This window comes from Callospermophilus lateralis, chromosome 4 (genome assembly GCF_048772815.1).
Source record: "Callospermophilus lateralis isolate mCalLat2 chromosome 4, mCalLat2.hap1, whole genome shotgun sequence".
Classification (NCBI taxonomy): Eukaryota; Metazoa; Chordata; class Mammalia; order Rodentia; family Sciuridae; genus Callospermophilus; species Callospermophilus lateralis.
Genome location: NC_135308.1, coordinates 147702724 through 147730092, shown reverse-complemented (window position 1 = coordinate 147730092; position 27369 = coordinate 147702724). Strand labels below are relative to the sequence as shown.

Here is a 27369-nt window from a genome sequence, read left to right as displayed (position 1 = left end):
AACCTTGCATCCATTCTCATTTCTCCTGTGGCACAAGGTATTTATCATCCGAACCAGTGTATTTTAAATTATGGGTGACACCTATGATCTCTCTCTCCCTCTACCCAAAGTCACATTTCTCAGGAATAAAAGGTAACAATGGACAAACCAACCCCTCACTGCTACAAGGCCATGAGTACTTATCTCAATATTTTATCCAATTCCTTCTGGGAAACCTGAAGTTGGGGCTCACCAGTACATCAACTTCCTGACACCTCCATCATGGAGGTCTTTGCCAAGGTCTAAGCCTCAGGTGCCCACCAAGGGAGCACTGTCTCTTACAGCAGCCTTTGCCTGTCTTTGTTCCTGCAGGCTCTGGGGCTGCCATACTGCCACCCTCTTGTGGCTACTTGTCACCCTCCCTAATATGTTCTGCATTGATCCCTGCAGTTCCCACCATAATGCACACAGCTGCTCTGCTAGAGAATGCACTCTTTCCATGTCTTTTGGGCCCTCCCCAAAGCGTGGCCCAAAGTAATGCTGACTTGAACTCCATATATTCATAGAGGTGAGATCTGAGATAAAAGCTCTTATTTTTCACTTGTACTGATAGAGTGCCTGGGAGGTGGGTTGCACTGTACTCAAACTACACTTGCCTCAGACCACCAGGACATTGCTCTTGGACTGAATTGTGTGCCAGAATCACTGTCCTTAGAGCAAATTCTCTTCTCCCCTTCTCAGAGGATCCAAAGCTCTTTAAGCAAAGAGGCTCCTGCCAGACCCATCCACCAGTCCCTGCCCTATGAAAGTGAATCCAGGTGTGGAAAGAGATTACTTTTCAACCAGGAACCTAAGTACCAAGGTATGTGCTTCCAGCACTCAACTCTAGACCATAAAGGGGGTCTCTGGGAAACTGGATTGGTTGACTTGCACCAAGCAAGCCTAGCAGATTCTTCTCGCTTGACAGGGATTTTCCATAGCTACACACTTGTTCCTCATTCCAAATACACCGAGGTGGGGACAGAAAATCCAGGCCAGCAAACACCCAGGCCATGCTAGCAATTCTGTGCTACCTCCACCATCATCTGAGCCTGAACTCTCAGAACCTCTGCTTGTTCCCATCTAGGATGGGCTCTTCTTAATGGCTGCTAAGGTACTTAGATCAGGAGTCAGGAAAAATGCAGCAACTGTGAGAGTCTTTGTAATTCGAAATTCCTGTGAGATGCTTGAGTCATGAAGGTGTAAATGTAAGCCTCATGATTTCTTCTCTGAGAATTTGGCTTTTCTGAAAAACTGTCACTGGCTCCTTTGACAGCAGCAAACAGGAGGATATTGTGGGCTCTGACAGAACAAATTCCCTTCTGGAAACCATTGCAGAAAATAATAAGTGAGACCCAAACAAGTACAAATGGGTAGCAGAAAATCAACCTACCACCCTGAGGTTTCTTTCTCACTGCTCCTTCTTTGGGAATGTTTGCTGCCAAAAATGTCACTGAAATTCAGTTCTGTGTTGTCTCATCCATGGCTTCTCTCTCACCTGGAAAACATAACAATAAAATCAGACAAATGCTGAATACCCTTCAGACAAGTTAATGCTTTGTTCATGATGCTTATAGGGCAAATAAGGAGAACATAACCAAAGTGTTGACAATAAGCAATGAAAACTACCTGACAAAGCACTGCTCTCAGCAGAGTCTGACTTAGTCTAAGCAGAGTGAGGGAAACTTCAAGGGCACAGAGCAAAGGCAGAAGCCTGGCAGGAGCCCTGAACTTCACATGTGTCTAGCATTCCTCAGTTCCCTTATGTGCTCCAGGAACTGTGAAGCAGACACTTATTTACCTCCTTAATTTGCACAACAGGTATCTCCCTGGAGGGGGTATTATATTCCTTACTTGTAGCCAAGGAAACAGGCTCCTCTGTAAGTTGCCTTGGCTTCCACAGTAGCAAAGAAAAATATCCCTAAAGGAGTTCTAAGCAAGTCTTTAAATTATGAGCATATTACTCAAGATTCAGTTGTCAGAGACAGAAACCCAACTCAAACTAGCTTAAGGGGTTAGAAAATTTTTAAAGGAATAATAACTAACTTCAGGCATGGGCTAGATCCCTGGACAATAAAAAAGCCACAAGGACTAACTTTATGTATTCTTTGACGTTTTTATCTCAGATTGCCATAGCTTTTATATGTGAACTTTATTTTCTTCTCCTGCAGAACATTTCCCCTAAGATTGGGAAGATTGCCACAAACGGTTCCAGCCAACATTATCATTTATCTCATCACCCCAGAAAAAGAGAGAGATTTTCTTTTCCAGAATCCATGTGCAATTTATCAGGAAAGGCACTGGTCCTATTTAGGTTACAACGACCCTCCAGGAGCCACTCACCTGTGGGGAAGTTGAGTCCCATGATTGACAACCCACCAAGGTCACAAGAAGACGAAAATGGAGGCTCTTCGGAAAAAGGTTACTGGACAAACAACCCAGGTATCTGTTAGAAACAAAACTTACTAGAACTATTTAGGGTTTAAACAAGATGCAATTTATGAACACGGGTCTTCCCATTTTCATGGTGTTGATTTGCTATTGTTCTAGAGCATCTTTATTATCTGAAATATTTTTTATGAAAATGGATCAGAAAGATAAACTGGGAAGCAACAATAAAGTTTTCTGTACATGTTTCAAAATTAATTTAAGAGCCAGTGATTTGTGATTTTCTTTCTAGAATAAAAATTATATTGTTAATATAGAGTTTATGGAATCTTTTAAAGCTGATTTTAAGAGAGTACAACATCTCATATATGGTATTACCAAAACTGTTTAACCAAAATTTAGTCATTGGGAAAAAATGAGATAAATGCAAAAAAACTGTCCTGAACTCTTCAAAAACGTCAAGTTCATAAACTGTCCCTCATCAAAAGACTGGGGAACCACTCCAGATTAAGGAGTCTTAAGAGTCATGACAACTAATCACAGTCTGCAATCTTTGATTATATCCTGTATTTAAAACTGTATATAAAAATGGCATTATTGGGACAATTTAGGTAATTCCATACTAATAATCTGTGAATTACATAATGATATTACCGATGTTACATTTTCTGTATATGATTGTGATTTCACAACTGTCCTTGTTCTTAGGAGACATGCTAAAGTATTCAAGGATGAAGTGTCAAGATGACACATGATACAACTCGTTCTCCAATGACTCCAAAGAAAAAAAGAGTTTTAATGTATCCATATACACAGAGAGATAAAAGAGAAACAAGACATGGAATCAGTGAATCTGGGTAAAAGTACATGGGAATCATTATATATTGTACCATTTTTTAAAATCTTTTCTCTAGCTTTCAAATTTTCCAAATAAAATATGGATGGAAATATGTGTGTGTGTGTGTGTGTGTGTGTGTGTGTATGCAAAAAATATGGATGAGAAAAGGAAAAAATATAGGTATTGCTTCATAACAATCTAAAATTTAATTCCACCACTCATAATACAAAAGTAAAGTACAAAAAATTCAATCATGCAAATGTGGAGTCATTATTCCCAGGTTAATTAACTGTCAAGTTTTAACAGTCAAAGTTGCTAAGATCCATTAATGTGGCTGTAATATACACAATGGAATGTTATTCAGCATTAAAAGAGAATAAAATCATGGCATTTGCAGGTAAATGGATTGAGTTGGAGAATATAATGATAAGTGAAGTTAGCCAATCCCCCAAAACCAAATGCCAAATATTTTCTCTGATTTAAGGATGCACTGCATGGGAAGATTAGATGAACTCTAGATAGGGCAAAGGGGAAAGAGAGGAAGGGAGGGACATGGGAGTAGAAAAGACAGTGGAATGAGATGGGCATCATTACTCCAAGTACATGTATATTCATACAAATGATGTGACTCTTCTTTGTGTACAACCAGAGATATGTAAAATTGTGCTCTATATGTGTAATGTGAATTGTAATGCATTCTGCTATCATATATAACAAGTTAAAATTTTAAAATATATATTTTTTTAAAAAGTTGCTAAGATCCAAGTCTATCCGAGTCTGGGGTGCTGCAGTGGGCGCCACCTGGCGGTAGTTTTCTGCCTAAGAATGGGGATCCTTCAGTTTTCAGTTTTCAGCTTCCCAGCAGGGTTACGTGTTGTGGGCAGGGGTCAAGAATAGGCAATCAGTGTCTAATTCGGTGGGGATCGCTGGCATCCAGAGGAGTGCCCAGCTGTGACAGTAAACAGCAGACTTTGCCAGTCGCCCTGCAACAATGTTTCTATATATGGGACGTAATGACCTTTCATTAGTTTCAATAAGAAAGAAAGTTTCAAAGGTTGAAAGTAAGGGTTTAATGCTGTTCTAGGTGTAAAATCATGGCTCAGAAGTGACATCATTTAGTCATGACAGCTAGATCAGATGAAAGATCACATCAACCGTGTCTAAAAATCAACCAACAGTTTAGGAGTTATTAGAAGTATTTGATTATTTCTTTGCGTTCCAACTTATGTCATTTAAAGCAGTCTTAATGAGAAGTTATACTCCATATATGTATAATATGTCAAAATACATTCTACTGTTATGTGTAATTTGTAAGAACAAAAAAAAGCAGGCTTATTAGAGATTAAAATGAAATTGTTTAAAATTTTTCTTTATGTGATTATTTATATATTAATCTAGATTATTATATTGTTTTAAAATATATTTTAATATCACCTATGCACACATATAATATTTTGAATATAAACCTGTTCACATACATATATATGGCTATATACACATATACATAAGTATACACACACACAGTGATATACACACACATAGATACCCAGAAAGTTTTGTTTTGTTTTTTAATGAAAAACGGGTCATTCAGTAACACTTTTAGATGCCTTTCCTCCACTGCTTCATCTTTTCTCTTAAATGTTGTTAATCTGTATAGAACATCCCTAACCCAAAAATCCAAAATCCAAAACTTTTTGAGTGTCAATATAACACTCTAAGTAGAAAATTCCACACCATGAAACTTTGTTTCATGCACAAAATTATTTAAACGATTGTGTAAAATTGTTTTCATTCTATATGTATAAATTGCATGTGAAATAAATGAATTTTGTGTTTAGACTCGGATCCAATCTCCAAGATATCTCACTGTATGCATATCATATGCATATGCAAATATTCCAAAATTTGAAAACATTTGAAACACATCTGGTCCCAAAAATTTTAGAGAAGCGATACTTAACCTGTGCTATATATGGCATGACTTATTTAATAGTACTATTTGCTAATGTTTTATATCTTGCCCGCTTTAAGAAAAGATTTGAGATGGTTTGTGATACTAAATCATCAACAAAATAAAAGAATAAAAAACTGATAAAATTGAGAAGACATCAAAAAAGGAGAGAAAAGCATGGAGAAAGTTAAGTATTCATAAGCTTAATTTTAAATTTGGAGCAGAAATAGGCTATTGCTTCTGGATCCTCACCTGAGGAGAGCCAGGGTTTGTTTGGAAGGACTCCCAGGCAAGCAGGACAAATGAAGAAGAGTTTCTCCTGCTACAAGAGAAGAGGCTTCTTAAGGACCTAGGTGAGAGGCCAATCTGTATAAGCCATGAAGAGAACTCTGAGTGGGTTGGTGAAGCCAAAGGATCAAAACCAGGAACTGGAACAACAGGGAGACAAATCAGGAACAGCAGGTTGGGGTCAGAAACGAGCATTCTTGAGCAACAGCTGTTGACAACAACTGGAATTACAGGGTGGCCATGGGATAGGCCGAAAAGCAGTATTTTCTCAAAGACAAGGCTATAGAGGACATAGGTTTATCTCTATTATAAAAGAAATCTATCCTGTGTTCATTTTTTCATATAAAGGGCATTGAATAACATGGTTGCCATGAATTTTGTAAATGATACAGAAACATTCTTCTCATGAATGCTTCTCCTAATGCTCCGCAAGGAGAAATAGTTTGTGTACTTTTAAAAAGTGTGGGGGGTGGCTACATAAGAGCTAGATGTATTTCATGAAAACCAGCAGCATTTCTGCATACCCCTGAGAAGCAATTAGGAAATATAATGATAAAGAGATTCCAGCTCAAGAGCAAGAAAAAGATAAAGTACCCAAAAGTAATTTTCATCCAAATTTTTACTGAAAGCATTAAAATGGTTTCCATTAGTCCTCTCATTAATGGAATAGCATGCTACAGTGGAAAATCAAATATTTTAAGATGTCAGTTTAACAAATTTGACACATTTATTTATAGATGAATGACACCCAAACAAAATTCCATAGGATAGTTTTTAGGGGAAAGAAAGGAAAGTTCATGTGAAGCAGTATGCAAAAGTGAATACAAACTAATTTCCAAAACCTCAGTGCTGGTGCTGTTGGGTGACAGAGCAACAGGGAAAAGGTGTAGGTCCCAGATGATTCTAAAACAATATATAAAACAGTGTGATGCTCCTTCAGGAACAGGGAGGACCCTGCACTAGAATAAACATAAAAGATACAGACCTTATCATATATGAGAATTTAATATTTGATCTTTCAAAAAGGCACTGCCAAATAATGTGGATTAATTGTGCAAGATCTCTCTTGGTTAGCAATCTGTCAAAAACAATAATTAATTAAATATTTATGTAACACATGCATCCAAATACCTTTCAAATGAATTAGACCTGATGAAAAAAAAAATCAAAGCATGAAAAAGTAGAAGAAATATTTATCAACAGTTAGGAGACAATGCATCTTTCCAAACTTTGGAAGAATTGAAGAAATCTCCAAGAATAAGAGAATCTACTGTATGCCATTTGAAACACCTTCACATCAAAAGTATAACCAATCAAAAGATATATCAGGAAATATATATGCCCAATGACAAAGGCAAGGGTTGAAATATTTTACTTTTATGTAATAACAGTTATGCAAATTAGCAAGAAGTTCATCAAGATTGCTAGGAATGAAAACAAGCAAAGGACATTAATAACTAACTCAGTCGTAGTTAAAGAAATGAGGGTGAAAGAACAATGAGCTAGCATTTTTTTTTAATTATTTGTGAGTTTTAAAAAAGAAAATTACATGCTGGGATTATAGCTCAGTGGTAGAACACTTGCCTAGCCTGTGTGAGGCACTAGGTTCAATTCTCAGCACCACATATAAATAAATAAAATAAAGGTCCATCAACAACTAAAAAAAGGTTAAAAATAATAATAATAAATGAAAGAAAAGAAAATTATTACCCAGACTAGGAGAAGGAGAGAGGCCTTGAGAAAGGCAGATCTTTGGCTCTGCCAATGGGGCTAGAAACCAAGAAGACACCTTTGAAAGCAATTGGTGAGACCAATATCACACATTTTATCTCATATGTGGCATCTAGAAGAAGAAAAAAGACACCATTAATGTAGGAGGGAGACTTAGTGAAAAGGAAGGGGACCCAGGAGAGGGGAAGGGAAGGGCAAGGGTGGGTAATGGGGGCAGGTATATGAAAGTTATCAAAATATGTTATATGAAATGTACAAATATGGCATAATGAAACCCACTACTCTGTAAAACTAATACACGCTATTTTTAAAGTCTTTGGTGCTATTTACCAAGATCTATAAAAACATTCTTTAATATTGGTCAGAAATTTTAATAAAATTATGGTATTCTGATAAAACTATTTTTAGATTAGTTGCACTAAAGAACTTGTATTTTGTTTGCAGCCACAAGCACACATTTTAAAGTCAACCTACAAATTTCTAAAATATGTAGAGAAAGTCCTGTTGCTGGAACTGTTGCTCTGCTCAGCACATCTGTGGAAGTTAGAGTTCATTGGTACATCTCAGGGTGGCTTTGAGTTCTTCTCTCAGCGAAGTGCCTAGTCCTTCATCTAACAAATATTTACTGAGCACAATCTGTGTGCAAACCCAGGGAGGGCTACATACATTTATAATCCTGCTTTGGGAAGCCTCTAGCCTGGTAGAAGAGTTTATACAGGATGTTTAGCAGCATGCAAGCACAAATCAAAACAGAAAACCCAAACCACTCTTAGAAGCACCAGGTGCTTTGTGAAACTTAGATTTTGAAATCTGTTCTGCATGGATATCACAACAACTTGAATGCAAGGTTCTAGAATGATATCTATGCTGCTCTCATATTACTCTGTTAGTAAATGAAACAGCAGCAGAAACTCCAGTAGAGATTCCTTGCAAATAGTGTGAACACCCTTGTCTCAGGGCTCAGACAATGAGAAAGAGATGAGCCATTTGCCCCCATGCTGACAGTTCTTGTAGAGAAGCAGGAGAGTTGGAAAGTTGGAGAAAGATACTGAGATGGTCCTTTCCCTTCACTTTGTTCCTAGTTTGACCTTTGTTATTGAACCAGAAATCCACAAGAAGGAGGATCTGCGGCTACATATTCATAGGCTCTCTAATCCTAATCCAAAATAATCATTATTCCCAGCTGAGAAGTTTTCTAAACTTCCTACTTTAACAAGGAACCACATTCTGCTTTCATCCATATGCTTGTGTATATTTTTATATGCAAGTACATGTCTGGAATATAATAAGCACTAAATAAAAAGGGGAAATAAGGTCAATCTGGGAAGGCTACATCTTGAGATGTTTTTAAAGAAATAAGCTCATGAGTAAGCTATTTTATATAAATTGTTTTTCCCCAAAACTTATGCTTCACCTGAGTTTTCATTTCTGGTGCTATTTCTTAGAACTACTGCATACTTAGTACATATTGATTTTATTTTCTCCTAGTGCCTTAAGCAGCAATAGAGGTTAATTTGTTATCTAGTGCATTGATTTTTCCCCCTTAAAAAAATGGGTTTCATTTTCAGTATTTCCATCTATTAATTGCTACTTCTACTATAAATGTGTGTTCTCCTAGTTCACTTCTGTTAATGTCTAATGTATTTTCTCAGTCATGTAACATTCCTGTGGTTATTGCAGTATGTGACCATGTTGTTGGAACTTTATTCTTATTTCTAAACTCTCCAGAGTGTTGCCGATATGTAGAGATTTCCAAGGGAACCACCAATAAATAGTAACCCTCTTCTCTTCCAAGGTGAAAGATCAAAGTTTAGACTGCTGACCAAATGGACCTGCGAACAGAATTAGTCAGATTGAAACACCAAATTCCAGGCAGAAATGAACCAGAAAAGTCACCCCTCTATCCTCACTCCTCTACACTCTGCCTGTCTTATGCCTCCTGGAATTGAAGAGCAGAGAATTTTGCCTGATCAGGCAGGCTCCCTCCATAAAGAAACCAAGGCAGAATTCTCCCTGAATTTACCTACCCAGGAAGCTATCCTCTTCCTGGGGCAGAGGGAGAAAAGGGAGAGAAGGCTGCTGATGAAGAGCCCTTCATGGAAGGGAAACATCTTGAGATGTGCAGAAGGATCGCCACTAATAAGATGCATACTGTGAAGCAATAACAAGAAAAGAAAAGGGTAAGGAAACAGTGATCAAAATAGTTGATATTAGTTCTGATTTTGTCAGATTTTTTTAACCATAAGAATCTGAGCAAATAACATCTCACCGAGCCTCCATAAAAATGGAGATAATATCTGTTCTTTGGTGGCAAAACTATTCCAGTGGCATAAAATAATACAAGATAAAAAGAAAAAAGAATCTTAGGCACAAGGGTATGATATGAGCAAATAGAACTTACATAAAACCCAAACTGAAAACCATGGGACCAAGAGATTGATCCCTTGTCTGATGATTTCTTTCCCTCTGCTTTTAAGCAGGTGTGGCTATTTATAGATTTGCTTCCTAAAATGTTTCCGTTTCCTTCTGTGCATTTCTGTGACTTTGAAGTGACAAGAGATTCCCCAGGGACCTCCTAGACATTTCTGTGTCAGGCCCTACACTTCACTCCCTGAACTGGTATGTCTATACCATGAAGCTCTGGACGAGTTTGTCTAAGGAAGCAGATGCCCACTCTTTGAGTCCATTGTGCCTGTTCTCTCACGATAACTTGATTCCTCCTATTTGATGGATAGGAAGAAAATCTGAGGCAAATCTGTTCTTTCTCAAGGTCTCTGTCTCCACCATTGCAGCAGAAATCTCTGTGCTAGAAACCTGGCTACATTGCTATCCTTGGAGCAACCCCCATATCCAAGTCTTGAATATTTCCCAAAGGCCAGTGTGTTTAAAGCATGGCCCCCAGTGTGACACTGATGTGAGGTAGTGGAACCTTTAAGAAGTGGGGCTAATCAGGGGAGTGTCCTGAAGTCATTGGGCATGTACCCTCATGGGACCCCAGCCTCTTCCTCTTCCTCTTGCTTCATGGCTCTGAGGTGAATGGTTTTGCTCTACCACAGGCTCCCACCATGATGCGCTGCCTTACCACAGTCCCAAAACAACAGAGCAAGCCAATCATGAACTGGAACCTCTAAAGTTGTGATTGAAATAACCTTTTTCTCTTCATAATTTAACTGTTTCAGGTATTTCAGTATCGTGACAGAAAGCCAACTAACACAGTTATCATTTATTGAGACTTTGTATGCATTGAGTACTCTTTTAAATGCTTTATGTGTCTTCTCTCTTTAGTTCAATACAATAAAATCTCTTGGTTTACCATGAGCTTCAGATAAACTTTTTCTCCTCTAGAATTGTTCTTGTCAGGTCTTTTGGTCACAGTAGCAAGAAAGCTGACTAAACAATTATACATTTTTAAATTTAAAAATATACACAGTCATGATAAAAATGAAAGTTAAAGGAAAAGGTACAGGGAAAGAATCCTTCCTGGTAAATGAGTGAGGGGCTCAGGCCACAAACTTACAAACTCAGGTGGTAATCCAAATGCATGAGAGATGCCCAAAAACCCAATGAGTAGGAAAACCTATACCTGAAGAAATGGAAATACAGTCCTCCTGGAAAGATTTTTTGACTTATGTTTAACATCTTGAAAGAAATCAAGGCAAGAATTACAAGAATGGAAATTATAATCAAGAACAATGAGTTATGATAAAGTACAAATAAAAATCCTAGGAAATAAAAAAAATAGTCCTTTGCAAAAAAAAGTATCCATACATGGGATTAGATTCAGTTAAAGAAAAAAAAATAGTGATTGAAAGTGAGGACACCACCAAAAACACAACATATGGAGAAAAAGTGAAAAAAGATGCAAAAGTAAAGTGACACAAAACATGATAATGTTCTTACAAGTCTTCAGAGTAAAAATGTGAGTCTAATGCTGCTGACCAGGATGAATTCCAAAAACACTCTCTTAGACACACTGTAGAAGCAGAAGAGGAGAACATCAAAGAGAAAAGGAAAAAATGTTAATGCCACCAGAGAAATACGAAGAGTGACAGACTGATGCAAAATTTCTGATCTGCAAAAATAGATGCCAGAAAAAATAAAGGGATTTCTCCAAACTGCCACAGGAAAACAATATCCAATCTCAAATTCTATGCCTAACCAACATTTAACTCACTTGAATTTTTGTATTCCATGAAGACATCCCCAATTCACTAAAGTGCAATTAAAAAGAATGAGCCAAGCACGGTAGTTTACGGCTATAATCTCAGTGGCTTGGGAGGCTGAGGCAGGAGGATTGCAATTTCAAAGCCAGCCTCAGCTATTTAGCAAGGCCCTGAGCAACTCAGCAAGACGCTGTCTCTAAATAAAATATTTTAAAAAGGGCTGGGGATATAGCTCAGTGGTTAAGCACCCCTGAGTTCAATCCCTGATACCAAAAAAAAAAAAAAAAAAAAAAAAGAATGCAGATAAAATATATTTCTTCATACAAAGACTAAGCTAGTTTATTATCCAAAGATCTTCCTCGTAGGGGAAGAAGAAAAATAAATCCCTGAGAAAGAGGAAGGAAGCAATTGTTGATTATAATGTAGAAATAATTACTGACTACAAAAATAGAAATGATAATTATTTTTTTCTTAGTTAAAGACATGAAAGAGAAACATGCTAAATTCCTAGGTGGTTAGCTTTTTTTTTCCTTGAGAGTTTGTATCTCTATTAAAAATTTTAACTGTTAAAACAACAGAAATAAAATGTTTGCAAGCTGTTTAAAAAGAAGGGGGGAAGAGAACAGAAGGAAAGGAGAAGAAGCAAAGACAAACTATGAAAATAAACTCAAGAAGAAAAACACTTCAAATCAGTAATCACAATAAATGTGGATGATTCTAATTCACATTAATAAATGTCTAGATTGAATAAGCAAAATAATACATTTGCATATGACACACCAAGGTGGAGTCAGTTCCTCTGAGCTGAGCGTGTGTGTGCTGTGTGTGAAAGGGTGTTGTGTGTGTGATTGTGAGTGTTGTGTGTGTTATGTGTTTTGTGAATGTTGTGGAGAAATAGACACTAATGCAGTCTACATGCTCCTTTAAAACATGCTGGTGGCACTTGAAAATTTTGTAAACCCAATATCACAATTATAACCTTGGCACACATTCTTTTTAATTGTAATTCAATTAAATTTTTTTTCATTCAATATTCCTCATCTAAAAAGTGCAGAATACTGACTATCAAGCAGATCACGGTGACCGTTCAGAAAAGTGAAATCTATGTGAATGATTAAGAGACATCACCAAAATGTTAGCTGGTTTGTACACTGTACAAGAAAATAGGTCGACACGATCTGTTTGTTCTCGATGAGGCCATTAAAATCCCAGCAAGGAAAAATTTCACATATCACTGATTATTCATTTGACAGTTTTAGCCAGGGGATTGCCTTCATTCTTTTCCCAGGACTGTATAAATCAATTGTACCAAACTGTGCAATTATCACTCTTGCAACTGACTGCTTGTGGCAGATTTAAATTCCATTTTGCAAGAAAGACAAAAACCCCTTTCCTTTGCCTCCTAAGCTCAAAAGCCAGAAAGCAGCTGAAAGATGGTCACTGCTTTGTTCTTGAATGGAGCTAATTACAGAGTTGTCTACAGCGGGAAGGGCACTCTACAGTCAGTGTGTAAATAGGAACAATTAGTGCTCATTTTAAGCGACATTATTTCCAAAAAAAGAAACAGTGCGTCAGATTTTAATTACTCTCCTAGGAATTGCTACATTAAACAGAACCTAATGATTTTTTTTTTCACAATTCAACTCTACGAACATGACAATTCTCTGTCATAAGAGTGTTCTAATTTTAACACTTCTACAGATGGTTTGGTAAGAATGTGAGGTTTATTCCTCTTGTCTTTCCTCACTAGGTTTATTTTAATCCTATATCACAGTTTAAAATAATTTGCACAGTATTGAAATATGCATGTAATGTATTTTGTTCCTACTCTGTAGAATTATTATTCTTAATTTTTAAAATTTAACCAGTCACGCACATATTAAACTCTTAATATACTTTCCAAGCTCTGCACCTAATGCTTTGGAAGCATTTTCTTGCCCAGTCTTCATACCTACCTTAGGAAGAGCATTAACCTCGTTTTATACTAGAGGAATTGAGATGTAGAGAGTTGAACAAGGTCACACAGTAAGTGGTGGTATAGTTAGGGTTTGAGTTCTTTGTGCCTGAAAATGTCCCAGGTCTCCCTAGCCAAGTTCCCTGAGGGCTGGCAGTGTGGGCTACTGATTTCTAAATTCAGCTGGCAGCAAAGAGGAGTGGTCTAGAGTGTGGGCCCTGGAAAGGGCTTTAAATCATGGTTCTACTGAGATAGGAAAAAGGGTTAAAATAGGCAGAAAGGAAATTTGGTCCTCAAGATCAGGTCTCTGTGTAGGAGGGCTGAGAAACTACAGACACCAAAACCCAGGCCTGGTCAAGTTCAGGCTGATTCCTATGTAAGCAGAAAAACAAACTGATAGTGAGACATCTGCTGACTAATAACCAGATCCCTCCTCAAAACAGGCAGGGTAACCTGAGTACCATATCATAATTTGCAAACTGAGACATCACCAAAATATTAGCTGGTTTGTGCACTGTACGAGAAATAGGTCGACACGGTCCACACGATCCATTTGTTCTAGACCAGGCCTTTAAAACACCGAGCAAGGAAAAATTTCACATGCCACTGATTATTCATTTGACAGTTTTAATCAGGGGCTTGCCTTCATTCTTTTCAAATTGTGAATTCAAAGAATGAAATCCATAGATACATGGGTGAGAACAAAGTAGAAAGAAAGAAAGAAAGAAAGAAAGAAAGAAAGAAAGAAAGAAAGAAAGAAGAAAGAAAGAGGGCTTCTGAAGGGGAGAGGTCCCAAGAGAGTAGGGAGAGTGGCTATTGTCTAGGAATTTATATGAATCTACAGGGTTAAGGAAGTTAGCCCCTCACCCAACCCCTGGATATGGTACTCAGTGTCTATGAGCTCTCCATCCATCCTTTGGCCCAATCAGGTTACCCTGCCTGGGGTGGGGTCTGGGCACTAGTCAACATATATCTCACTATCATTTTGGTTTTCTGCTTACATAGGAATCAGCCTGAACTTGACCAGGCCTGGGTTTTTGTGTCTGTAGTTTCTCAGCCCTCCTACACAGAGACCTGATCTTGAAGAGGACCAAATTTTCTGCCTATTTTAACCCTTTTTTCCTATCTCAGTAGAACCATGATTTAAAGCCCTTCCCAGGGCCCACACTCTGGACCACTCCTCTTTGCTGCCAGCTGAATTTAGAAATCAGTAGCCCACACTGCCAGCCCTCAGGGAACTTGGCTAGGGGGACATGGGACATTTTCAGGCACCATAGTAAACCACTGTAGGAATGTATCTGTATGTGTTTTCTCATGTGTATGTGTGTGTGCGTGTGTGTGTGTCTCGGAGGGATCCCTGCAGTCTGGGAATTTGTAAGTTATCCAGGCACAAGGACTGGGCAGGAATGGTGGTGAGGATGTAGGAAAAAGCATTGAAGGAAACATCTCAGACCAAGAGGCGCTAACTTTTGTCAGTTTTTAGGTTATGGTTGAAGATCAAATAATTGCCCTCTCTCCACAACCTGTTCATCTTAGGGATGGATGAATGCTTGCAGATGTCCCATCTTTTTCTAATTTAGTCTTTTGTATCCACGTTCTGAACCTTATCACGTTGCATGATCTTACCCACATACTCATAATTTAGTTGAAGAAACAGAACAAAATAAATTCAGCTGGTGCATACTCAGTGTCCTTTTCCCCTACCCCATGTCCTTCCTTCCCTCAAGAAGCAACCACACATCCTAAGCTTTGCATTTATCCTTCTCAGATAAGGCAACCAACCTTCTTTGTCTTTCTGGGACTGAAGTATGTTTCAGGACACAGGACTTTTGGTGCTAAAACAGGGAAAGTTCTAAGCAAACTGGATGTACATCTTTATCTTTACTAGATAGCTGGGAAATTGTTCTTCAAAATGTTTTAGCAATCTTCCTTCTCATGAGCCATGTGTGAGGGTCTTGCTGTTGTTCCACATCTTCATCAAGCTTTGTATAATGGTTGGTGACCCTACCAGGCACGTTTTATACTTACAATACATAATATCCATCTGTAAGTTATATATTGTTTTACTTTCTATGTTTAAGCTTTATATAAATAGGAACACACTCTACAACTTGCATTTTTTTTAGCTCAATAAGTCATATGGATAATTATAGCTCGACTTCTTTCATTTTTGTAACTCCAGAAGATTTCATCATTTGGATTCAACCATAATTTATTTATCCTGGTTCTTTCTAGCTGTTCACTTAAAATAGGGCTGCAAGGAGCATTGTGCACGTGTCTCTATGTGCGCACGTCTGAGGGTTTCTCTATGTAGGACTGGAATTGCTATTGTCTTATATGTACATCTTTTTTTTTTTTTTAGTTGTTGATAGACATTTGTTTTATGTATTTATTTTTATGTGATGCTGAGGATCAAACTCAGGGCCTCACACATGCTAGACAAGCACTCTACCATTGAGCCCCAACTCCAGTCCTTGTGTGTACAACTTTACTAGATAGCTGAGAAATTGCTCTCCAAAGGGGTTTAGCAATCTTCCTTCTCACAAGCCCTGTGTGAGGATTGCTGTTGTTCCATATCTTCATGGAGCTTGGTATAATGAGACTTTTTAAATGCTGAAATCTAAGGTATATGAAATTCTTATTTTCTTTTCAACAAAAATTTACTGCTTGTTACTGTTCCCTGATTTATGTATGTGTGACAATGTAAATATTCACCAGATTTTGATTATGTGGATAATAAATTTGTTCTCACAGTGCAAGCCTTGAGGATGGACTCCAGGTCTAATTATTTTTTAAAAACTCAGACCCCAGCACAATGTTTGCCACATAGCATTTACTTAGCACCTGCTTGTTGGCTAAATGAATGATAGGATTCATTAAGCGTTCTGTTCCACATAGTTTTTCTTAAGTTTTTGTAGAAGACCCAGTAGTCTTTGCTCATTCATTCATTCAACAAATGTTGATACCTATCACCTTCCAAGTACTGCTGCAAGTGTGCAGATATTGCAGTATACAAAATAGAAAAAAACTTCTCCCTCATGAAACTTATATTCTCATGTTACATGCATAGCTCCAAGTGAACCAAGTAGACATGAAGTGACCAGAGAATGCTGCATGCAGATGAGGCTCTAGTCAGCCCTGCAGGATGGTGCACTTCAGATGTCTGTTGGGAAAACATCAAGCACACTGAGATGGGAGACTGGAATGCTTGTACAACAATGAGAAGAGGAGCGTTAAAGAGAGTAGAGATTTTTAATTGGAACCATGGAGGAAACCAATGAAAAGCCTTGGAAAGAAGTTCAAAACTTATCATTCGTGCTATAAGAAATACTGACTCAAGGTCTTGGAGCAAGGAAGCAGCATGGCAAAATATCTGTCCCTGGAAGATAGGTCTGGTTGTGATCTGCAGAATGTGTTTAATATGAAAAGTCTGGAGTCAAACAGAGGATGCTGCAAATACCCAGAATCCAGGGAGTGTCCTGGACCCCTACAAGCATGCATACACACACACACACACACACACACACACACACACACACTCACACACACACACTCACACACACACACACACACACACATGCAGCTAGAGAATGGCCAAGTTACATGGATCCTATCTCTTTAGTAGCTCCTGGAGTCACAATGCTGGTGGATAAATCCAATCATGTCATTCCTCAGTTTCATATTCATCTTCATCCTCCTCCTCCATATGCCTCACAATAAAATCCAAACTCCATAAAATGGTCCATTAAGGTTCCACATGACCTGACTCTGCCTACCTGCTCCCACACCCCCAGAGCTCTATATCCCAAATCATGATTGATAGTTCACATTTCTATTCCTCAGCATCATGCAACTCTGTCTACTTAGAATACATTGCCCCAAATATCTGGAAACTCCTGTTCTCCTGTTCCCAGATACTGTTTAACTTCTTAAAAAAGCCTTTTCTGGAAATCACCACTCATTCCCAAGGAAAACTGTCACCCATTCATCATAATGCCTGTAATCGCACTTAGACTAATCTGTTTTTCCTGATAATCAGTGAGCCTTTTGACAGCATGGTCTTCCATGAGTCTGTAAGCTTCACAAGAAGGCAACCTAAGTCTGTTTTGTTTACCATTATGCAAAGTTAAACACATACAAATATTTCCTAAATCTCTGTCATATTCATGGAAGATAATGAGTGCTAAACAAATGGTTAATGAATTGAATCAATGAACTGTAAGTATTAGCTTGTAGGGTAGAGGGTGTTGGATGGACTACATGTTCCAATCACCTTAGGAAATCATATTTATTAACCCATTGTTTACTGATTAAAAATTTAAAAAATTATCCTTCAGCAGATATCCAGTTTATATAATTTATAGTGCTCCTCTGTGACATGCCTAATGTGTATATCACAGTCTGGCACTTAGTTAGTGTAGCTGGTTGTTGAAGATGGCAGTAATATGCTTAGTATTAAATAACAAGGATTGCTGTTGTTGATTGCAGTTCATGATTTATAAAAACAGATGAATGCATCAAGGGGTTTAATGACAATCAATCTTACCCCCATGAAAGATGCAAAATCTCCCAGTTTACTGCCCTCACTCAGAGGCAATTTCCTTCTTTGCCAACACTTCTTTTTTTGTGTGTGTATGCACATTCTATCAATATCATTTGCAAGTGAGGTTAAGCCTCTTAACTTCAAATAAAACCAACCAGAGTTATGACCTTGAGATTTAAAACCACAAAGTGAATACAAAGTGAACAACCATTTATGTACTCTCTGGACATCAGATCTCTTCTCAGACCAAAGGTTATTACCTGGGGCACTCTCCTACAACTTCAAAAGACAAGGAAAATATTGGAAGAGCCCAACCAATGACACTCAAGTTGACATATCTCTAAACCCCAGCTCAGTGGCCAGGTCATAGTAGACCCTCAAATGAATGAAGAAGTGTTCAGTCCTAAATTCTGTTACCAATATCAAAGTTAGCAACCACCCCAAAATTAGAAGAAAAAAAATTGTTATTTGAATTCATTAGAATTATTTCAATTTGTGTAAGAATCCTCATATTTCCTTCCTGCTTCTGACCTTTATATAACTATAGATTAATTACCTTAACTCTTTCTTTTCTTACGACAACTTCCCTTTTGTTTCCTGAACAAAGGCCACAGTCTTCAACTGGGTCCTACAGGCTTTCTGCAGCATGGACCCCTGTTCCACCTGTTTTCCTGTTAGCACCTTTCTCTGCAACTCAAAGAAACTCTGCTATTTGTATGCACATTCCAGAATTTTCCACCTGAACTTTTGCTCACACAGATGCCTCCAGCTGCAATGCTCTTTAGAAGCACCTTGCAGCACAGGAGAGCAGGATTCAGAGCTCCAGCTACGATCTCAAGACCAAGTTTCATCAATCACTTACTGTCATATGACTTTGCTCTAACAGTTGGGTGGGGGATGTGGTTGTGAGAATAGTAGTGCCAGGGACTGAACCCAAGGCCTCCCACATGCTAGGCATACACTCTAGCACAGAGCTGTATCCCTAGTCCTGTTGTGTGGCTTTAAACGACTTGCGCTAGTAGATTGCCTAGTTGCTCTCAGATCCACCTCTCTCCCTTCCCACGCTGTGCTCTGAGCCAAACTCCAGAGTCAATCAGGGAAGGCACCAGTGAGCCATTAAAGACAGGAAAAGGGAGAAACCAGAATATTTCTCTTCCTCTCTTGCTGCCTTGAACAGCATCTCTGGCAGCAGCTGCCTCTTCTCCTTGGCTCCAGCTCCTGCCAGACAGGCCTGCTGTGGTTTCAGCTTCCTCAAATGGAAGAGAGGGAAGGGTCCTAAAAATCTCAGTCAAGGCCTGCATCCAGCTACACCTGGATGAACTCTCTGTAGTTCTCATCGATATGAGCCAAGAGAATCTCCTTTTAAGCCATTTAAAAGGATGGGTTTTTACATCATTTGCAATAAATGGGTTTTTATTAATTTATTCCCTCAAATCAGAAGTAACTTCTCACTCATCAAGTACGTGTGTTCTTAAGTCAAGATAATGCAGCAGAATAAGTGCTACCTGGTGCTATGTGAGAGGTGTGGAAATTCAGAAAAGGAAGAATAACTCCATGTGACCAGCAGGAAAGAGTTAAGGTAGTGTGGCCCTTATTCAGTTTGAAACAGGAAGCCAAGGAAGATATTGCAGCAGTCCTTTATTGTCCTACTTTATCCATTGTCACACATTATTATTGTGTGTCAGGATTCAAGTTGAACTACAGGTGGATTACCATGTGCTTTGCATGTGAGATCCTTTGAGTGACGACTGCAGAGCTATTACACCTTATAGCTCCAGAGGATGCCATTAACCCAAAATCCCTTGTGAAACGTGCCCCACTAATGCCCTTCAATGCTTTGAATCAGAGAGAAGTTGAAAGCAGAGCTGAGGAGCTACTGGGACACTACTGTCTTCCAGGAGAGGGGTGAGAAGACCACAACTTGAGAAGTAACAGAAAGAAGCAGGTGGACTTGAGACACAGTCTAAAATAACTTGAGAGCTTTCAATGTGGGGAGAAAAGGGGATGTGGACAGAAATAGATAAGTCAGGAAGAATCGTAGATTTGGTGAATATAGAAAGTTCTTAGTAAAAATGGGACTTTGAAATAGTTACGAAGGACAATGGATAAAGGACAATGGAATTGGGGCTCAGGCAAATTGGGCTGCAAAGATCTGGAAACCCTTTATAAGAAAACACTTTGGAATAAATTGCCAAGAGGGAGAATTATTTGCCAGAACAGGGCCAAGGAGTGGTCCTTAGGGAATAGCTATATTGAAAAGGCAGAGAAGTAAGGGATCAGAGAAAAATCAGAAGTGTGGCAGGAGGACCACACTTGTGATTTCAGAAAGAAAAGATTGGCCATTCCAATACCCACTTCTTCCTGCCAAGGTTGTTGCTGAAGTATTTGTCAAAATGGAATTCCCCTCAGTTTGAGTTCCTGAACTCCGTGAGAGGGACCCAGAGACCCTAATGGTTGCCTAACATGAGCTACAAGTCATAGATATTTTGTTTTTGCAGCAAAGCCCAGCTTATTCTAACCAACACATTGTGGTAACTTAAGGTTGGGGGAGTGGGGTAAAAAAAAGTATAATAAGAGGACAAAGGATTAAGGATAAAATATGGGAAAAGAGAGAAATCAATGATGTAAGAGAGGCTGTAGTTGGTTGGTTTGGGCTCTGGAGAAGCCTCAGGGTTAAATTACCCCATGCATGCTGGCATACCACATATCAGGCACACTAGATAGGAGGTCACCCCACCTAACTGTAAGATGTTTGCAACAGACATCACCAGCATATTTTTCTTCCCAGCAGAAATCACTTCTAGAAAAATTAAAGAGCTCATAACCAAGTCTGAGATGAATTAGTGTCAGGCTGTCTTCAATGAGCAGAATGTCTTAGTCCATTAGTGCTGCTATAACAAAATTCCATATACTTGGTAGTTTATAAACAATATAAAATTTCTCTCAATTCTGGAGGCTAGAAAGTCCAAGATCAAAAAGCCAGCAGATTCAGTATCTGGTAAGTTTTCTCTCTCTGCTTCCAAGATGACATCCTGTTGCTCTGTACTGTGGAGAGGAAGAATGCTATGTCCTCACATGGCAAAGGATGAACTCACTCAGTCATGCCCTTTTATAAGGACACTAATCCCATGGATGAGAGTGGAGCCATCATGGCCTAATCACTTCCTAAAGACTCCACCTCTTAATACTGTTGTATTAGGGGTTCAATTCCAATAAGAATTGTGGAAGCACACAAACATCCAAACTATAGAACAGAGGCATGGAAGAAAGAACTTCTAGGTGCCTTAGTCTCCTCATCTATAAAACAGGGGTAATAAAAGAACAAACCTCAAAAATTTGTAAAAATTAAATGAGTTGCTACACATAAAGCACTTAAAACAGTATCTTATGAAAAGCGAATTCTAACAAAGTGTGATCTCAGAACCCTTTCTGGTTTTGGAAACATCTCTAAATAATAATGGTGAAAACTGCTAATGGCTCTGTTGCACTCATTTGAATAATAAGGATGTAAAGAATGGCAAATTTTTGCTGGATAAGGAGGTAAATAGGCATTGTAAACAATGAATATATTTTATATCTCTACCAGCTTCAAAGCTAGTGTGGTTAAATAAAAACCTATCTTAATTACCTTAAGCAGTTGTGTTTAAATTAAATTTAAAATTAAAATTCATCTATATTAAAAATTCGTCTAATAGGAACTTCTTGGGAGGAAGAAACAATCAAAGATTCAGGATAGCTAAGAGACCTCTGACACTTTCATGGAGTCCTTGAAAGTCATATTGGAATAGAATTCAGGGATAAGAATGATTATGTCTAACAAAATAAACTCTGTAAACCTCAGAATATATGTGTAAAATACCAAAACACCAATAGAAAAATTTAACCAATTCATTGTTTTAACTGGATGATTCCCAAGTACTGATGACTGATAGTTTTAACAAACTGAATCAATAGCTATTTTTGACACTGTAGTGTGGAAGTTGGAGTAGCACCACTGGAAACTGGGAATTGAGTATGTTAGATCTCCACTGCCATAACAAATACCTGACAAAAATCAATTTAAAAGAAGCAAAGGATGCCAGATACACTGGCACACACCTGTAATCCCAGCAGCTTGGGAGGCTGAGGCAGGAGGATCAAGAATTCAAAGCCAGCCTCAGCAAAATCGAGGTGCTAAGCAACTCAATGAGACCCTATCTCTAAATAAAATACAAAATGGGGCTCTTCCTCTTCTGGTGTCAACTGCTCCAGGAGCAGCAGCTTACGAGAATTATTAAATATAAAGAAAAGGAAAGGTGAAAGTGAACAAACAGATCTGTTAACTTCCTTTTTTGTTCACATTTTAAAACAATCTTCAACAGCTGTTTACCCAATTTAAATTAAACCATTTAAATCACGTGAATAAAAAAAAATTATTTGGATCCATTTTTTCATGAGCGCTCATCATATATGACATATGGACATACGTACATTCAAACACAAAACACAAGTGTGCACACATAATACATAAGACACATAACATAATAGTAAAGGCCTTATAACTTTTTACAGGTGAAATCTCCATTGCAATGTTTAAAAACTCTATAGTCAAAAAATAGAACTGATCAGCAAAACATTAACCTAGGTCTGTATGAGCTCAAAAAAAAAAAATATGGGAAAGGGCAATAATAAAATAGATATTGAAAAAAGCATTCTGGTTCTGTCGCAGATGTAAGAATAACCAAACTGGAGTTCTGGATATCACATCTTCTTTTTGGTCTGTAGAAATCGCTTTAGTTAATCTGTCTGGAATCCAAATCAGCTGCTGTTCTCCCTGTGGAAACACATAAACAGACCCCCGATTCCAGGCAATCATTGGGTCAGGACCTTAGTTAATCTCTCTGGAATCCAAATCGGCTGCTGTTCTCCCTGTGGAAACACACAAACAGACCCCCGACTCCAGACAATTACTGGGTCAGGACCTTTCCATTGTCCTGTTAGAATATCCTTCCAAAGTACCTTGGGCTTATATACATTTTTTGGACACATATGCCTTTCCGCAGCACTAAGCCCTGATGAATCCAAATTTAAAAAGTTTAGAGTAAAAAGGGTTATTTTAAGTTTATCTTTGGGGAATATATACCCCTTCCCAATTCCTTCTTTTTGCTTTAATAAGTACATTTTAATAGTTTGATGAGCTCTTTCAACTATGCCTTGTCCCTGTGGATTGTATGGGATTCCTGTTATATGAGTAATGCCAAATGATGAGCAAAATTGTTTAAAAGAGGTAGAAGTATAACCAGGGGCATTATCTGTTTTAAACTGTTTTGGAACGCCCACAGTGGCAAAATTTTGTAAGCAATGAGCTATAACATCTTTAGTTTTTTCTCCGGCATGAAGGGAGCCCATCAAAAATCCAGAAGAAGTATCAACTGTAACATGCAAATATTTTAATCTTCCAAATTCTGGCAAGTGTGTGACGTCCATCTGCCAAATATGGTTAGGTATCAATCCTTTAGGATTGACTCCAAGATTAACTTGTGGTAAAAAGGTCACACAATTTTGACATTGTTTTATTATTTGTCTAGCTTGTTCCTTAGTTATTTTAAAACGCTTTTGTAAAGTATTAGCATTGACATGGAACTTTTTATGAAAATTTATAGCTTCTTCTAGTGTAGAGAAAACATGTATGTCATGTGTAGTTTTATCTGCTAAATCATTGCCCAAACTAAGGGCTCCAGGCAATCCTGTATGTGCCCTGATATGTCCTATAAAGAATGGATCTTTTCTGTCCCAGATTAGACTTTGTATAGTGGAAAGCAAAAAGAAAATAGTAGAGGAAGGGGAAATCCTACCAGCATCTTCAAGGGATACTATAGCATTAACTATATACTGACTATCGGAAAATAAATTAAATACAGAATTTTTAAACATCACAAAAGCCTGTAATACTGCCTTAAGCTCTACCTTTTGAGCTGATTGTTTGGGTACTAAAAATGTAAAAGTTTGATCAGGTGTAACTATTGCTGCTGTACCATTATTTGATCCATCAGTGAATATATTTGGAGCATTCCCGATAGGTGTTTTTCTTGTCATTTTTGGAAAAATTACAGGATGCGATGACCAAAAAGACAATAAAGGATTAGATGGTAAGTGGTTATCAAATGAAACATTAGATTTGCACATGATTATTGCCCAAGTATTTAACTCATTAGCTAACTCATCAATTTGATTCATAGTATATGGAGTAATAATTTTATTGGGAGAAATTCCAAACACTCCCTTTGCTGCTTTTATTCCTTTGAGTATTAATTGTCCTACAGCCTCAGGATACCTAGTAAGAATAGTGTTAGGAGAATAAGATAAATGTATCCATAATAATGGGCCTTCTTGCCAAAATACTCCTGTAGGAATATTTTTTGTTGGTAGTACAATAAATAATAAAGGCAAACTTATATCAATTCTATCCAAATGCATATTTTCCATATATGTTTCAATGATTTTTAATGCCTTTCTTGCTTCAGGCGTTAACATTCGGGGTGAATTTGGATCTGATGGACCTTTTAGGATATCAAATAAAGGTCCCAACTCTCCTGTTGGTATACCTAGATAAGGCCTTATCCAATTTATGTCTCCTAATAACTTTTGAAAGTCATTAAGTGATTTGAGTTGATCTACTCGTATTTGAATTTTTGGTGGACGGACCATGGTTGAGGATAATAGAACTCCTAAATAATTAATTGGAAAATTTAATTGTACTTTATCTATTGCTATCTCTAGATTATAATTTTTTAATAAGTTTGTAAGTGTGGCATAACAGTCTAGCAATGTGTTTTTAGCTTTGTGTGCTAATAATACATCATCCATATAGTGAAATATTTGTAGTTCAGGATTTTGATTTCTAAGTGGCTGGATTGCTTTGTTAACATAAATTTGACACATAGTTGGGCTGTTAGCCATCCCTTGAGGGAGTACTTTCCATTCATATCTCTGATCAGGACCTTCATGATTCAGTGCAGGGATAGTAAATGCAAAACGTGGACTATCCTCAGGATGAATTGGAATTGAAAAAAAACAATCTTTAATATCTATAACTAAAACATACCAAGTTTTTGCAAAGCAGACAATTGAGGAATCCCCGACTGAGCAGGTCCCATAATAACCATCTCATTATTAATGGCTCTTAAATCTTGCAATAATCTCCATTTACCAGATTTCTTTTTGATGACAAAAATGGGAGTATTATGGGGAGATAAAGAAGGTTGTATATGTCCTTCTGCTAATTGTTGTTTAACCAGATCATGGGCTGCTAGTATCTTTTCTTTAGTCAGGGGCCACTGAGGAACCCATACTGGTCTTTCTGATTTCCAAGTAATTTTTATTGTCTCAGTGGCCCTTTCTGAAAATCCAACCCATGTCTGTCTGTTCCTTGATCTATTTGTATTGGTGCTGCTATACCTTGTTCTTGTTTTCCTAATCTTTTTCCTTTCCTAAAACCTTGTCTAGTCATAATAGTGGGTGCATTTTGGTTGATGTTATTTGTTAATGTCAAACCTAATTGATCTAGGACATCTCGTCCCCATAAATTTATAGGAAGATGATCCAATACATATGGCTGTATAGTTCCTTCACATCCTTCAGGATCCTTCCAATCTAATACCATTGCACTTCTATGGGGATTAGTCGCCACTCCTAGGCCTCGAAGCGTTTGAGTGGCTTGTTGTAATGGCCAATGTTTTGGCCATTCTTGACGAGAGATGATGCTAAGGTCTGCACCTGTATCCAGTAGCCCATTAAATTCATGTCCTTGAATATTTAGTTTTAGCATGGGGCGAGAATCTAAATTTAAAGACAGCATAGCCCAATCTACACCTGTGGAGCCTAATCCCTTGGAACCTCTTGCTACAGCACGACTGGAAAATTTATCATGTAGGCTTGGTATTATTAGTAACTGTGCTATTCTATCTCCTGGTGAAATTACTGATATACCATTTGGAGAACTGGCTATAATTTTTATTTCACCTTCATAATCGGGATCAATTACCCCAGGACTTATCATAAGTCCTTTTAGAGTAGAAGAGCTGCGTCCCAATAATAAGCCTACTGTTCCTTTGGGAAGAGGTCCTTTCACCCCTGTGGGAATGATTTGAACTCCCATCTCTGGAGTTAGTACTGATCTGGCAGAGACGCAGATGTGCAACCCTGCGCTCCCTCTGGTTTGTCTGATGAGGGATCTGATGGACAATGTGTCCTGGGCACTACCCTGATGGGGTTGCTGGGTTCCTCCAGTGCTCCGTATATTTGTGGTTTTGGGCCCCGGAGCATTGGGCCCCACTGTCCATTTTTTGGCAATGGAGCCCAATGCCTTTCTCCACGATATCGTGGATAAACACTTGGTCCTTGTTCGTTTTTTGATAATGGAGTACCCTCTATGGTGGTTTGAGAACGGCATTCATTAGCCCAATGTCTCCCTCTACGGCATCGTGGGCAAATACTTGACCAAGTCCAAGAACCACACCATACATAACCAATCCCCAAAATGGCACAGAAATGGCATCAAGAAATATGGATCACAAAGATATGAATCTCCTAAGGAGGTAGACCCCAAGTTCCTGAGAAATATGAATTTTGTCAAGAAGAGCCTAAAAAATATGCAGGTAAACAATGCCAAGGCCATAAAAGCACATGCCAAGGCTGTCAAGGCCCTTGTAAAGCCTAAAGAGGTTAAGCCCAAGATGCCAAAGGGTGCCAGCCACAAGCTTGATCACCTTGCCTTGCTTGCCCTCCCAGGCATGGGAAGTGTGCTTGTACCCACATGGCCAGGGATTCCAGGCTCAGCTGGCCAAAGGCCAAAGCCCAAGCCCAAGCCAAGACACAGGCTGCAACTCCAGCATCAGTTCCAGCTCTGGCTCCAGCTCCTGTTCCCAAAGGTACACAGCCCTCAAGGGTGCCCAGGTCCCTGTGAAGGCTCCACAGTAAAAGCCTCTGTGAATGTGAGGACAGATCTGGTGTGACCCCTGAGACCCTATCTACAAGAACTGGTGTCCTCCTGTGCTATTTGTACAAATAAATCCAGAAGCAGAAAAAAAAAAAAAAATAGTGCTGGGGATGTGGTTCAGTGGTTGAGTACCCCTGAGTTCAATCCCTGGTATCAAACCCTAAAAAAAAAAAAAAAAAAAAAAAAAAGGCAGCAGCATCAGCAAAAGCTTATTTTAGCTCAGTTTCATGGATTTTAGTCCATGGTGACTTGGCCTTGTTTCTTTGGGCCTGAGATGGCATAGCACATTACGGCAGAAGCAGGTACTAGAGGAGGAGTTTGTACCTTATGGCATCCAGGAAGTAAAAGAAAGAGAAGGTTCTGGATTCCCAATATCCCTGCAAGAGTATGCCCCAGTGACCTACCTTCCTTCACTAGACCCCCACCTGAACCTTATAAGTGGAGAGACCTTTAGAAGGTGGGGTTACTAAAGTACCACAGGCTAAGGACCAAGCTTTTAACACATCGGCCTTTGGGGG

At 38.4% G+C, this 27369-nt stretch overlaps 1 pseudogene; it reads left to right on the top strand.

Annotated features, from left to right (window-relative positions):
• The first annotated feature begins 2418 nt into the window (after positions 1–2418).
• LOC143398553 (large ribosomal subunit protein eL29 pseudogene) lies at positions 2419–26832 on the top strand (annotated as a pseudogene).
• Positions 26833–27369: the final 537 nt, after the last annotated feature.